The 16,100-nt window shown below is 35.1% G+C and overlaps 2 pseudogenes; both read left to right on the forward strand.

Annotated features, from left to right (window-relative positions):
- The first annotated feature begins 10,170 nt into the window (after positions 1-10,170).
- On the forward strand, positions 10,171-11,601 carry LOC143597187 (gallate 1-beta-glucosyltransferase 84A23 pseudogene; annotated as a pseudogene).
- A 2,557-nt stretch (positions 11,602-14,158) lies between these two features.
- LOC143597188 (gallate 1-beta-glucosyltransferase 84A23 pseudogene) lies at positions 14,159-15,724 on the forward strand (annotated as a pseudogene).
- Positions 15,725-16,100: the final 376 nt, after the last annotated feature.

Raw genomic sequence — 16,100 nt, forward strand, 5'->3', positions numbered from 1 at the left:
GTTTATTAAATAGGCTGTGTTTGGATTGGCTTGTTTAACTCATTCAGGTTAGCATGTTGAAGGGTTTTCCTACACATGTAACTATTTAAGTGTGGTAATTATAATCGTTAACTACAACGTTACGATGGTTACCTACCTATAAAGCAGAAAACTTCGGTATGTTACACGCTGAGAACACAAAATTAGAATTTCATAGAGATACGTATTTTCGTACATGTAGAGCCTTTTATTTTATATCGTTCTTCATTTCATAGCCATGAAATACTTTAATCCGAAAATGATACATACACTTAAAAAAGTTGTGCGAACGAGCTGGTGAAACAAAATCCACATCTACAATGGTAGAAATTAGCCAATCATGACTAGAGAGAGAACAATATTTTTTTTTCTTTTTAAAGGTAAGAGCATCCACAACGCATCCGGAACCCAATCACCCCATGAACCGGGGGGGGGGGGGGGGGGGTGCTCTACAAAATCATGGGCAAAGTTTGTGGCTGCAAAATAGAGCCGGACAAGTATGGTGGCCATTGGGCCATCACTCTCACATCCCTCACACATAGATATTCATATATATACACATGACATGTACGGGATGATTTCTTTTGAAAACCACTTTAAGTTTTAAAAACTCGAAAAAAGTTAACGTAACAATTTTATTTTTTTTACAGTTTTTTTTACATATACGTAATATATGTATGTTACATGTATGTAAAAAATTACAGAATTTTTTACGTACTTAGTCGACTTATTACATAGGTGTAATGGACATTTAAATTAGTATAATCACTGTACGTCTTTATTCTCTCTCCTACTTTGATTTTTTAATCAGATTTAATCTCAACCACATAATCTAATCCATTTAATTAAATATGTGGTCAATAATAGAGTTCCTTATATATATATAATATTAGGAGAGGGATAATTTGATAACTTTGTTGAGTTTGATAACTTTGTTGAGTTTTAAGAACTTAGGAACTCCATTATTGACCACAAATTTAATTAAATGGATTAGATTATGTGGTTGAGATTAAATCTGATTAAAAAAACAAAGTACGAAAGAGAATAAAGATGTAAGTGATTACACTAATTTTTACGTCCACATATGTAAAAATTCGACTCGGTGCGTAAAAAATTATGTAATTTTTTATGTGTATGTAACCTACTGATGGTTATTACCTAATTTTACATTAATACGATTACACTCTTAACACAAAAACTAATAAAATAAAGAATGTCGTGAAAACGAAATTACCTGATTAGAAAATACAATTCTCATGTGCCACTCTCGTGCCCTCGGTGATCTCTCGGTGAATCTTAACTCCTTAACTCTCAAAAGGAAATCTGCAAACTCTCAAACATGTAAAAGCACGCTTCTCACAAGTGTTAAAAATATAGGTCTTTTAAACCGTTTGCAAAACCTTTAATTTTAAATTACCAGCCAATATTAATTAAATTCATAACCAAATTTGTTAAACAAGTAAAAATGTTAAAAGACCTAACTCACTTTCGTAGGAATCACGATTACATTTAGCGTATGCAACAAGCCTTTTAATCCCCCCAGTAGCCAGGGTGGACGAGTATGGTCTCGTGAGGGTTTATAGTGAACTACACCCACAAAATTCAAATACAACAAAATATACAAGCAACCACCCAAAAAAATAAGTCCCTTATCAGTAACCCAACCAAACCACCCAATCCATTTTCCCCAATAAACAGAATAATAATAATATCCGTACAACCCATAAGGAAAATAAAAACATAATAAAGGAAAAATGAAAATAAGACCCAAAATATCGGTTGGTAAAGCTGCCTCCATCAAAACCTACTGCTCATCCTCATCATCATCAGCATTACCGGCCCTGTCGGCTCCAGATCCTCCAACACCTGCATCATAATAATCACTCGTGCCATATCTTCCATAATCAGCATATCTTGCAGCCGAAACGTTCCCATAACTACCAGAACCACCATAACCATACCCAGCACCACCCATATCACCAAAGCCACCAGTAGTTGGCGGTGGCTGCTGCAATGAATCCGTCAATGGGATGCTCCAGTGATCAAACATATTCCTAAAATATCCTCTCGACTCATCCTTATACTCCCGAAACTCATCTCTATACCCATGTAACTCATATCGCATTTGTAACTGTTGCTCAAACATATAATCCAAAGTCATGAGTTGTGGATGCTGGTGCTGCACCGGTGGTGGACTAGGCTGACGGGGGCTGCCGTCTCTAACGTGGCTGGGCAAGTGGCATCCCACTCATTGCCTCCTCGAACTACCCGAACCTCTAGCTCCCACCAACCGTGGTGGATTATCATAAATAACAATGTCGGCCTTTTGGGCATCCTCAAGAGTAACCACATCAGTATCCGGTCCTTCCTCAAAATACTCCACCGGATAACATCCAAAAACACCTAAAAACTCAGCAATCCTCGTAATAATGGGCCCTAACGACAACCGTGTCGCAACCGAACTCGCTCGATGACCACCCCTCCCCAAAGAATTCAACAACAAAGTGCCCATATTAACATTTCTACCTCCAACCGGGGCCATCAAACACATCAAATCAATATTATTGCACTCTATGCATGTACCTGTGAATAGGATCTCGGATCTCGGATAGCCGACGAAACCCCACTGCTAGAATGTGGCCCATCTGCAATGGTACTCCAGAAAGTGGCCAAATCATCAGTCGAAATCCACTGAGGACGAGAACTAGTAGAACCAGTGGTGAAACCTCTAATACTTTCCCTAAACTCGGGACCATCTACCTCATGTTCCCCATATAAACCTGCCACCACCGCAAATCGAGGCACTGTCATTTGGTACAATTGCCTCCCCAAAGCAAAACTCACAGCATGTGCCTCATTGAAATCCCCAGTATTGTGTCGAAAAGTAGAGTAGAACTCGTATACCAACTCCACATACTCTTTTTCCTCAAACCTCAGTACATCTGCCCAACGTCCACTCAAGAATCCATTAACTCTCCTAGCCTCCCCCAATGAATTCAACAAACCCCAATCAAACGTACGATGTCTCAACAACTACATATTACGAATCTGATCAAAAACTTCTCGTTCCGGGCAACCGGGGAGAAATCGTAAAATGATGTGATCCTCATCGTCTCCCCCAGTTATATCCTCGACTGCAGCCCTGTGAACCGGAATCTCGTCGACCTCATACCTAATCTGGGCCCGCATATACTGCTGAGAAGCATAATCAAACGTCTGCTTCTTTTTGGATCTCTTCCTCGACATCTGCAAATAAATATACCAAATGAGTTCGTGTCGACACAACTACGGGCGACAACTGTATAGCATTTCGGTCGCGATTATCCCCAATAATGAAAATTTACAACTAAAAATAACCTAAATTATATATTAACTAATAAGAAATAATATTTTTAATTTTTTTTCAATAAATCAAATAAAGTTCATTACATTAAGCATAATAAATCTGGTCTTAAGAGGAATTACACAAAACCCTAGCCTAGAATGACCACGGGAACTTAGCCGAGCATTGACATATCAATTAAATGACTTATCTTTGATGACATGTAAACCCAAGATGAACCGGCAGCTTTAGAATGATGAAAACTCGGCCTAAACAGCCTCTTTTGCCTCTGGAAGTCATAATAATCCGAATGGTGAGGTTAATGGGATTATATAGTAAAAAACCTAGATTTTTTTTGTTTTAAGTCGGTTCGCGTCGCGCTAAGGACAAAATAGTTGGGCTCAGAATATTGCAACTTCGCGTCGCGCGAAGTTGCTTCTCAGACCCTTCGTGTCGCGCGAAGGTGCAAAATAACCACAGACTTATTTTCTTCTCTTTAACTGCCTCGTGATGCGTGCACTTACAATCTCTCACTTTTAAGTCTTCGTTCCAAGCTCGTAAATATTCCCAATAAGCTCCTTAATTAATATTTAATAGTAACTAACTGTTACCCAACCATCACCTACGTATTACGCACGTGTAATAAAAAATTCAAAAAAAAAAATTGTTACATTGAGTTCTTTCGAGTTTTTAAAACTCAAAGTGGTTCTCATTTGAAATCTCTCATATATCTGTAATCTATAATCTATAATAATTTATAAATAAAGGTTTTCTTACGCCACGTGTCCTCTTTTTAGCCCATCGTTCCTTTCAAATTCCCGCCTCCCACCACACTCCTTTTACAAACCCGGTTCGTATCATTACCCGATCCAATTAACTACTTATAACCCGAACAAACATACTGGCTATTTTCTAGAAACCCTGTTTCTTGTCTCTCCCAATGTTTAACATTCCAATCTCTCCTCTCATTGATCCAGCAAATCGTTCCCAAATTCCAAAATCACCGACGACAATACTTTGAATTTCATCTACAGAAAACCTAAATCAGAAAATTATAATTTCATCTTTAAAATCACTGGCGACCAGAACTAATGGCTTTCTTCAATTTATCTCATATCATATCGGAAACCCTAAATCATTTTTCTGGAGTTTGGTAATGTTTCTTCAAGAAATTGTAATCAATCTTTAATTATAGGAAATGAATCTGAATCATCATCTACCCGTTCATCATTTTTCTTGTGTCTAAGGTATCATATATAATAATTTCGTAAAATTTAAATTGCGTTTATATTATGATTTAATCTATCTTATACATGTTTAGCCAATTTTGATACCGTGTTTACAAATATGCATCTGTATTAGGATTTTGTTATATTAAATTATAGTCATAAAAATAGTTATGAAAAAATCATAGCGCCGCCATGTTCTTGACTATGTAACAAAACTGAAATTATATTTATGAACATTTTTTTTGTCTACAGACCTATAAATCTTCTTTTCTTTTGATCTAATCTTTTTTTTTTGCTCCTCAAACACTTTCACTGCAAATATTTCATGTTATACTTAAGCATAAACACTTGCATAACTATTTGATGTTTGGTTTGTAATTTTATACAAAATGTTCTTTTTCAATTTTGTATATGATTTTTGTATGATTTTGTGTTCATATGATAAAATGATACCTATTGGATGTTCTTTTTCGAAAATTTAAATAAAATGTTTTTTTCTTCTTAAAATAATAGTCAAGATGATGATTAAGTGATTTTTGGAAGAGGTGAAAGCCATAGTAAGGTATCCACCGGTCCATTATCTATATTCTCGATGATTTATTTTTATCTCCAAGTGTTACAGATCACATAATGGTAATACCAATCTCTCCATGTGTAAATTAGGTATACAGTTATCGATTTAAGAATGATTTTAATTATTCAAATTAATAATAAAAAATACTATGTGATAATTGTATGCATAAAAGTATAGTTTTAAATAGGTGAAGTTAGATATCATATTCTTAACTATACATATTTATGCATTTAATAAAAAAAATGGTTTAAGTTACGCCACCTGCTACTATAATTCCATATTCTATGACATATAATAATAATAATAACAACAACAACAACAACAACGATTTATGTTACACTACCTGCTGCTAATTATATATACGACATTTAATATATTTAATATGTAACCAAAATGCAAATTTATAACCTACTTTAATTACTTTTACAGTTTATTTCATTAAAACACATATCAACAATCAAAAATTATAATAATCGGTTTCAAATTTAAAATCCAAATTATACCATCTATAAATAGATAGTCTAATTTTAGTATCTTATCATTTTACACCTTAGTTATAATCAACTAATTTAAACATACAATGTAGTTTACTTATGTATATAAACCTATAATAATGTTAAAACGCATCAATGTTGATTTGAAGTGTAACCTTAAAAGTACATACAACATTGACGACTTATTTGCTCTATTGTCAACTAAACTGCTAAAGATTCACTCAAAGGATGTGTCCAATGCAACTTGGAATAACAAACTGTTGATTACAAAAATGGAGAAGTAGAAGTTTTTTTTCGTTACAAACAATTTCCTTTTTTATTATACTTTTTCATTGTTTGCTCGTATTATGTTTCTTTACAATTTGTTTTGGGATTGTGTTTGTGTTTGACTTTATTGAGATTGTTTTTTATTGATGAAATGACATGATTGTTTTATAAAATTTTATCTCTTTACATTTTTATATTATCTAAACATTTGATGTTATATGAAATGAAACGCTATGTTTCATATTGTTTGGCACTAAGACATCCTTTGAATTTTTAAAATATAATAGCATCAACTTTATTCACATACTATAGTTGTTATAAATACTATTAGAAAGCACCATATATTTATACACGAAAAAACATATAGTAAAATTAGTTTATCATAACTCGATAATGAAATTTAACATCATATTCTAACTGTTAATAAATAAATTGTTTGCTACATGTATGTTATGCAACACTAAACTTCTAATTGCTATTAAAAAAAATAATATTTTACTATTAAGTAATATAGTTACTATAAAAAACTTCTAATTATTATTAAAAACAAATTTTTTCGGTAAAATTAATTATAACTTTACTTTTTTTTTTATTTTAACTCATGACATGATTAATTTATATCATATATATTGTATTCGATCGTATTATATTTTGCATGTCTTATAACTAATGTATTAGTAAAAAAATGTTATTTAACTATAATGTATGTTTCTATTTTTAAATTTAATACTCAAATTTTCTTATCATGACTTTTTATTATTAATATATCGATTATTTTGGACTTATAAAATTAAATTTGTTAAACCTGTGTTATACACAGATAACTAACCGTGTGTGTGTATATATAGGAAAGAGTTAGAATGAAAACTCTTCCTACTTACGAAAACTCTAAAAACTCTTTCGTGACCATTTATTCACATCTATGGTTGAAAATAAAGTGTGATTTGTGAGTAAAAAAAAAGTTAAATAATAGGTAAAAATATTACAAGAATAGTAAGAAAAAAGATATTTAATTTATCTCTCTTCTTGCTTTGGAAAATCACAGAGTTGGGTTTCTACAAAACCTTTTCTTTCTTTCCTATAACTTTTCAAATATAATTTTAAGGGGGTGTTTGGGATTGCTTATTTTCCTCTCTTTTTAACTTTTATAAAATAGAGAAAATAGAAAAAGGTGTTTGGATAACTGAAAAGGACTTTAGGTTTTAACTTTTTATTTAATGTAAAAAAACTGATTTTAAGAAATTAAGAATTTGTGAATTTTAATGACTTTTAGGTTAAAAATGCATATGTATCCAACTATCCACGTAAGCTAATACAAACATTTTTTTTAAAAACTTCTTTTCAAAAGTCATAAGTTATAAAAGTCCTTTTAACCAAAAGACCTTCGGACTAAATAAGAATCCCAAACACACCCTAAAACTCAATCCACCTTTGAAGATTTTAAAGGTGTTAGATGGTGGACAACGGTGGAGCTAAAACTCGGCGGAAACTAGGGTTCAGGCGTAGAGCGGTGGAGGCGATAAGTGTTACGCTCTGGCGGGTGGCAGAAATGAATTCTAATGTTAGATCTGAGGTCTAGACAATGTTTTCGGTGACCCACCGTCGTTAGATCCTGTCGGAGCATACTGCCGTTCTCCATCTCCTTCTACTCAGCCTTGCCAAAGCTTAAGATATTTCTTGAAACTGTCGGAGACCATATTTGCAATTTTCCAAAGCTTTAAATATTTAAATATTTATTGACTAGTAGTAGATATAGAGTTGAATGTGTACATGTTTTTCCTTTTAAACATTTAAATATGCTTATGTAAGGTGAAGAACTTGAAACTAATTTATATGAAATTAAATCACAAGCAAGACTACGTTTTTTTTTTCTTTTAATAAATTCTGCCTTTTTGTTTTTTTCTACATAACAGAGCGTTATGTTTTTTTTTTTCAAAACTATGTAAATATCTTGTTAAGTAAATTGACATATTTTTTTAAAACATGAATTATATATTTTTAACATGTAACAAATATATTAAATTTAGATATTATTAAATAAATTTACGTGTTTTTAATAAGTTTACATATTTTAATATATGTAAATATAATATTTAAGTAAGTTTACATATTTTAAAATTAAATTACCTATTTTTAAATAAGTTTACATATTTTGAAAAATAAGTTTTCACGTTTTTTAAATAAGTTTACATATTTAATATATGTAAATACGCCCTGCTTGCGTTGCACGCGTATAATGTATATATGCGTGAACCCTCATGTGGGCAAAAGTAAAATTGCACTAATTTTGACATTATTTTACTAATCTCATGAAAATAACGTTAAAAGTGGCGGAAGGTTAATCAGGCATCATGTGGTGGCGTTGATAGCCGAAAGACAAGGGCACATGCACCAATCAGCCGGTGTCCCGATGATTGAGTGCTATGTGCCTTATGTCCAAGGCTTGATGCAAAACTACTATCGAGCCGGGGTCTCACCGGAAGCAGTCTCTATATCCCTATGGGATAGAGGTAAGGCTGTCTACATCTTACCCTCCTCAGACCCTACCATAGCATTGCTATTGGTAGGATATACTGAGTACGATGATGATGATGATGATGATGATGATGATGATGATGATGATGATTTAATATATGTAAATATAATATTTAAGTAAGTTTACATATATTTTTTAACATTAAACAATGCATTAAATTTATAAATTATTAAAATAGCTTTACATGCTTTTAAATGAGTTTACATATTTTAATATATGTAAATATAACATTTGCCTAAGGGAATATAATGCATATAAATCTCAATCAGACGTGAGATCCGGTTGATTTCTTGGAGGGTTTGGTGAAACCTATTAGGCCAAAACATACCACACTAAATGTTACGCGGATCTACAAGCCTCAAGGCGTCAACGTAATCATTTTTAATGGTTACCTTCCTCGTTTATAACCAAATTCACGGTAATTCGTTGCTAAACTCTGTTTCGTTATGATTTTATTTGAATGAGTGGTTGGAGTATGACAACCCATGATGATTCATGGATACTGGATACTTTGACAATTCATTTCAAAATCCATGTTCTTTTAATTAGTGCATGAAAATCCATGATGATTCATAGTTGCTCTAACTCTTCATCTCAAATTCTCAATTGTTTTATTATTTCATTTTTTATTGAGACATGAAAATTCATGGTGATTCATAGATGTTTCAATTACTCCATTTTTGTAATTTTATTTGTTTTGTTAGAATACTAGTGGTGATTCACTAATTTCCAACCAATTCTATTATTTATTTTATTTGGGGATAGAAACATAAAAACCTAGAGTGATTTATGGATGTTAAAATTCACAAATAAATCCCATTGCCATTAATTTTAGTAATTTAATATTCTTAACCTAAACCGCAACCTCAGTTATGCATATAACAATGTGAGAGATGTGAGCTGATGTGGCATCTACATCTCTGTCTACAACCACAAACTTTAGCTTGATCATAACTATTGCCTACAATGATAAAGTCTGGTGACACACGGTTCTTGAGGAGCAAATCCCATAACAGACTAGACGTTTGGTTGCTCTAAGGCTCCATAACACATGCACAATTGCAATAGAAAATAAATTATTTGTACTGAGTAGGCCAAATAGCTGTATTGTTAATACACATTTGCATGTAATTAAGTACAACACTTTCACCAATATGGTGTTGCTATAAATTAAATTAATTAAGAGCAGTGTAAGCTTTTCATTAAACTTTTCAAGCTAGAAAGTTATTATATACACCTAGTTTGTTAAGTCATATTAATATATTGATATATATGCATGTTAAAAACACTGTTCGAAGAGGCTAGCTGTTAAGAGTGGTCTCTATTATATCTTTGAAAAAAGTAATAGTTTGTTAGTTAAACTTACGTATATAAATTAGGTAGTTATATACACACATCTTGGTCTTTTAATAATTGATTTTTATATTTGCAAACGTGCATGGTCCCACTAATCATTCATCAATATATATACGTTAGCAATTACACATGCATATGGCCATGGTGGTAGTTGTATTCAACTCTATATTTGCTTCATTTTTCACGTATACAAACAAACATACACCTCTTCAATTTTTCAACGTCATCTTTCCATCTGTATAAATTTCCGCAGTTGCCAATAACATGCACCATCTCATAAACTAAAATAAATCAACTTCTCACATAGTCAAAACAACTTTATAATTCAAATATCCATAAATGGCTACTGAGTACGATGATGATGATGATGATAAATGGCTACTGAAGATCTTATGCATGTTTTCCTCGTTACGTTTCCAGCACAAGGCCACGTCAATCCCCTTCTAAGACTAGGCAAACTCCTAGCATCCAAGGGAAACGTTCTCGTCACCTTTTCTGCTAGCAAATCTATTGGAAAGAAAATGAAGAAAGCCGGAGCCGGGGTCTCCGGTGATCCAACCCCTGTAGGGAACTGTGGTGGCATGATCCGGTTTGAATTCTTTGATGACGGATGCTCTGAAGACAACGATGATGAACGCAATGACCTTGACACGTACTTACCTAAGCTCGAGGCTTACGGAAAGAAAGCAATCACCAGTATCATCAACCACCATGCAGAAAACGGTCGTCCAGTCAAGTGTCTAATCAACAACCCGTTTGTACCATGGGTTTCAGACTTAGCGGAAGAGCTAAACATCCCTTGTGCAATGCTTTGGGTGCAGTCATGCGCTTGCTTTTCATCGTATTATCATTACGAGAACTCGTTAGTTCCTTTTCCGAGTGAAGATCAACCAGACATTGACGTTCAGTTGCCAAGCATGCCGGTACTCAAATCCGATGAGATTCCCAGCTTTCTTCATCCTTCAACGCCTTACCCGTTTTTAAGAAGAGCCATTTTAGGGCAGTTTAAGAACCTGGCAAAAAACTTTTGTGTATTAATGGAAACCTTTGATGAACTTGAGGGCGATCTGATCAAGTACATGTCTCAAATATGCCCGATCCGAGCAGTGGGTCCGTTGTTCAAAAACCCACTACTCGAAACCAGCTCAAATATCTCTGGAGACCTGATAAAAGCCGATGAGTGTCTTGATTGGCTCGACTCAAAGCCGCATTCATCAGTGGTTTATATATCGTTTGGAAGCGTTGTGAGCTTGAGCCAAGAACAGGTGACTGAGATGGCTTATGGTGTTTTAAATTCAGGCGTGTCGTTTCTGTGGGTCATGAGGACGAATGCAACTTCTACCGGAGAATCTGGCCAGTTGCCTGACGGATTCTTGGAGGAGGCGGGTGAGAGGGGTATGGTGGTTCAATGGAGCCCACAAGCACAAGTGTTGACTCACCCCGCGGTGTCTTGTTTTGTGACTCATTGTGGATGGAACTCGACGATGGAGGCTTTGTCAAGCGGTGTTCCGGTGGTGGCGTTCCCACACTGGGGGGATCAAGTTACTGATGCCAAATACTTGGCTGATGAATGGAAAGTTGGGATCAGGATGTGTAGGGGTGAGGCTGAGCATAGGGTGATTGGAAGAGAGGAAGTGGAGGAATGCATAAGGGAGGCTACAAGTGGTGCAATGGTGGCGGAGATGAAGACGAATGTGATGAAATGGAAGAAAGCGGCGAAAGAGGCAGTGGCAGAAGGTGGAACTTCTGACCGGAATATCCAAGAGTTTGTGGATGAATTTAGTAAGCTGAGTTTGAAGAAATAAGTTGAGCACGCCAACAAGCAGCCCAACTGATTAAACTTTAAGAATGCTTTATGATCTTTAAGTTGATTTCCATTTTATTAATTATTTTCATAGTGCTTTTTGTTTTATTTTGAGTGGACCAGCGTTGTCTTATGTATTCTTACACACAAACTAAAATATACTACTCAGGTTGTGTTGTTCACATAATGTTTAGGAATTAGAATTAGAGTTTGCATGGAAATAGAATTAGAATTGGAATTTATTGAATTTCTTTAAAAATCCAATGTGTTTGGTTATATGCTTGGTAAGGAATTGGAATGAAGAAATGTTTTATAAAAACAAAATTACCCCTTCCAAATAGCATATATTACCCTCCATCTTCTGGTCTTTCTCTTTGTAAAGCAACAGCCACCTGCAAGCCACCACCTTCAGCCATCGCTGGTCATCACTTGCCTCTCTATTTCTCACTTCAATCTCTCCCTTTCTATTCTCTCATTTCAGCTTGTTTAGTCTCATAAGCTATTGGTTCTGAAAACCTAGATCCAAAATATGTGGTTCGTTCACCATCGGTGTATGCGAGCTTCAATCGCCCATCTCCGGCAACCAGTGGGAATCAAAGGTGAAGGAAAACCCAGGCTTTCGGTGGTTCATATCTGGCCGGAAATGTTATAGCCAGAAAAAACGAAGGGGTGGCGGGCGCGCTTAGGTAATGATATAGCTGGTAAAACATGGTTCAAATGCCATCGGAATCAGGTTGGTCTTGGTGGCCAGAGATAAAGTTGGCCGATGGAGATGAGGAAACCATGGATATTTTGGTAATGTTACAAACATTTCAAGGATTATTCAACTTTCCATCTAGATGTTGAGGGATTTTGAATTCCATTAATTGAAGGATTTGGCTGGAATTGAAATCAATTCCAATTTCTTCTATTAACCAATCAAACAAGTTAAGGAATCGAATTTAAATTCCAATTCCAATGAAATCCAAAGAATTCCGTCCAACCAAATAGCCCCTTAACTTTTGAAATAAAGTGTGTAAGTTTTTCTCTGACGATGATTCTTTGGATTCTACATTGCATATAGATGCGGGTTTTGTACCACCTCTTAGTCACATACAACTTTTTAACTTGTCTCATTTTTAATTAGAACTTCGTTTTTTTGTTTACAAAGAAATATGGTATATATAGTTCTAGTAGAATTTTATGCAATTCTTAATCTAGTTATTGATTTCGTAATATTAACATGAAATACTTTAATCAAGTTGATTGTTTATTAGTTGATTTTGTTTATGCTAACAAACAATGTCAAGCAATTTAAACATTGATTTGGTTGTAAAACAATTTGAAAAAAGATTGACAACACTTCAGGTTATGGAAATGCAATAAATTGACTGATAATAATTTATACCAACTGGGAAATCACATAAACATGGTTCGTTCATTAGAATAGATAAATAATCACTAGATACAGTAGCTTGGTTATGGTGATTCATAAAATCTAATTCGATGAATTGACACAACTGAAAGCGGTCTACCTAATTATCAGTTCATTAATATAATACTTAACATATCTCAATGATTAATGGCAAATGGTTCAATGACGATAAAAACTTAATCCTAAATATTGATGAACACGAACCAAATATTGATGCAAAACGAAAGTCTCTGGAAAAACAATTGTCTAATCGATTCCAATAAATATATAGATTCAGTCAACCAAAAGATTAATCAAAACTAATCCCAATACATGTAATGTTCGGAAAATAATCAGTTCATACGCAAACCCTACACCTGAAGTGGTCACGAGTGGTTTAGCGTTGCATCTGCATCATGATTAGCTCAATTATGGTTTGGAAGGATGAAACTATGGATGAATTAATGATCGAGAGGTGTTAAGATGATTAAGAATGTCTCCAAAATCATCCAAGACAGCTTTGGTATGAAGGATAGTCGTTCTATGGTCCGAATCGCAATAGACCTAGCCTGTTTGCACTACGTACCGGTATCAAGCTAGTACTATTTAGATTCTGGTGTTCATGTTTCGGTGTTTTCAGTGTCTAGTGTGAATCCTAAACGACTTTTGCCCGTAAACAATTGAAAACGTTCGGTTTCAATAATATTTTGTTTATAATCTAATTATTTTTTCTCTAATAAGTCGTGTTAGTTATGTTTTTAGTTCAAAAATATTTAGTTAGCTACTTTAGTCCATGATTATTGATAGATATAAAGAAATAACGTGAACAATTGAAGTATAATTTGAAGGATTTAGGTCTCAAGTGACAAATGTTTTAAAAGTGAACACTAACGGCATACCATAGATATAAATTCTGAAATAGACAACAATCGTAAAAAGTATAAATTGTGTGAACGAAATTAGTACAATACACGTTAAAAGACCGAGCAATTACACAAGCATTGGAAGTGAGTGTATTCAACTTTATATTTGTTCAACTTTTCACTTAAAAAATCGTATCTAGTTTTGTCCACAAACGTCCACCTCTTCAGTTTTTCAACATCATCTTTCCATCTATATAAATTTATACCAACTCATATACCAAAAGGATTAACTCACAAAGTCAAAACAACTTTGTAACTTCTCATATCCATAAAAAATGGCTACTAAAGAAGATCTTGTTCATGTGTTCCTAGTTACGTTTCCCGCACAAGGCCATGTCAATCCCCTTCTCAGACTAGGCAAGCTTCTAGCTTCCAAGGGAAACGTTTTCGTCACGTTCTCCGCCAACAAATCTATTGGAAAGAAAATGAAGAAAGCCGGAGCCGCGATCTCTGGTGATCCAACTCCTGTAGGAAACTGTGGTGGCATGATCAGGTTTGAATTCTTTGATGATGGATGCTCTGAAGACAACGATGATGAACGCAATGACCTTGACACGTACTTGCATAAGCTCGAGGCTTACGGGAAGAAAGCACTCACCAGTATCATCAACCACCATGCAGAAAACGGTCGTCCAGTCAAGTGTCTAATCAACAATCCGTTTGTGCCATGGGTCTCAGACTTAGCGGAAGAGCTAAACATCCCTTGTGCAATGCTTTGGGTGCAGTCATGTGCTTGCTTTTCATCGTATTATCATTACGAGAACTCGTTGGTTCCTTTTCCGAGTGAAGAACAACCAGACATTGATGTTCAATTGCCAAGCATGCCGATACTCAAATCTGATGAGATTCCCAGCTTTCTACATCCTTCAACGCCTTACCCGTTCTTAAGAAGAGCCATTTTAGGGCAGTTCAAGAACCTATCAAAGAACTTCTGTGTATTAATGGAAACCTTTGAAGAACTAGAGGGTGATCTCATCAAGTACATGTCTCAAGTATGCCCGATTCGATCTGTTGGCCCGTTGTTCAAAAACCCACTACTCGAAACCAGCTCCAATATCTCTGGAGACCTGATAAAAGCTGATGAGTGTCTTGATTGGCTCGACTCAAAGCCGCATTCATCGGTGGTTTATATATCGTTTGGAAGCATTGTGAGCTTGACCCAAGAACAGGTCACGGAGATGGCTTATGGTGTTTTAAATTCGGGCGTGTCGTTTCTGTGGGTCATGAGGACGGATGTGACTTCTCCTGGAGAAGCTGGCAAGTTTCCTGAGGGATTCTTGGAGCAGGCGGGTGAGAGGGGGATGGTAGTTCAATGGAGCCCACAAGCACAGGTGTTGATTCACCCCGCGGTGTCTTGTTTTGTGACTCACTGTGGGTGGAACTCGACAATGGAGACTTTATCAAGCGGTGTTCCGTTGGTGGCGTTCCCCCAGTGGGGGGATCAAGTGACAAATGCCAGATACTTGGCTGATGAATGGAAGGTTGGGATCAGGATGTGTAGGTGTGAGGCTGACCACAAAGTGATTGGCAGGGTGGAGGTGGAGGAGCGCATAAGGGAGGCTTCGCATGGCGTAAAGGCGGTGGAGATGAAAGAGAATGTGATGAAATGGAAGAAAGCAGCGGAGGAAGCGGTGGCACAAGGTGGAACTTCTGATCGGAATATCCAAGAGTTTGTAGATGAGATTAGGAAGCAAAGTTTGAAGAAATCAGGGTGAGCATGCCAACAAATGGCCCTACGTATTTCATTTTTCACCACACAATATTACAATGTATATGTTTCATAAAATGTGATGTTTTGAATTTGAGTGGACCATATATGGCAGACAAACTAGAAAACCATAATTTGGGTTGTCAAGTGGTCAATTTAATTGCCGTGCATCTTTCAACCGATTTCTGTAATTTGAAAGAATTTGGGATTAAAGTATTTCTCTGGTCATGATTGTTGGTTCATTTCTACCATGATAGATATAACCATATAGGTTTTCCTCACTCCATTAGCCTGATATAGGTTTCTATATTGCAATTAGCCTAGACGTACAGCTTTCTAAATCCTATATGTTTTACTCTAAACAATTTCATATTCGGTAGTAACCGGATAAGGCGGAAAACTCTATAAGATCGATAATATATTTCTCTGTCAATAACACGAAGTTCAAATTTCATTAGCATATTAAGACCACAAAT

The sequence above is a fragment of the Bidens hawaiensis genome, unplaced genomic scaffold (genome assembly GCF_021521415.1).
Source record: "Bidens hawaiensis isolate Kalapana, Puna unplaced genomic scaffold, B.hawaiensis_p1.1 tig00047703_1, whole genome shotgun sequence".
NCBI classification, from domain to species: domain Eukaryota; kingdom Viridiplantae; phylum Streptophyta; class Magnoliopsida; order Asterales; family Asteraceae; genus Bidens; species Bidens hawaiensis.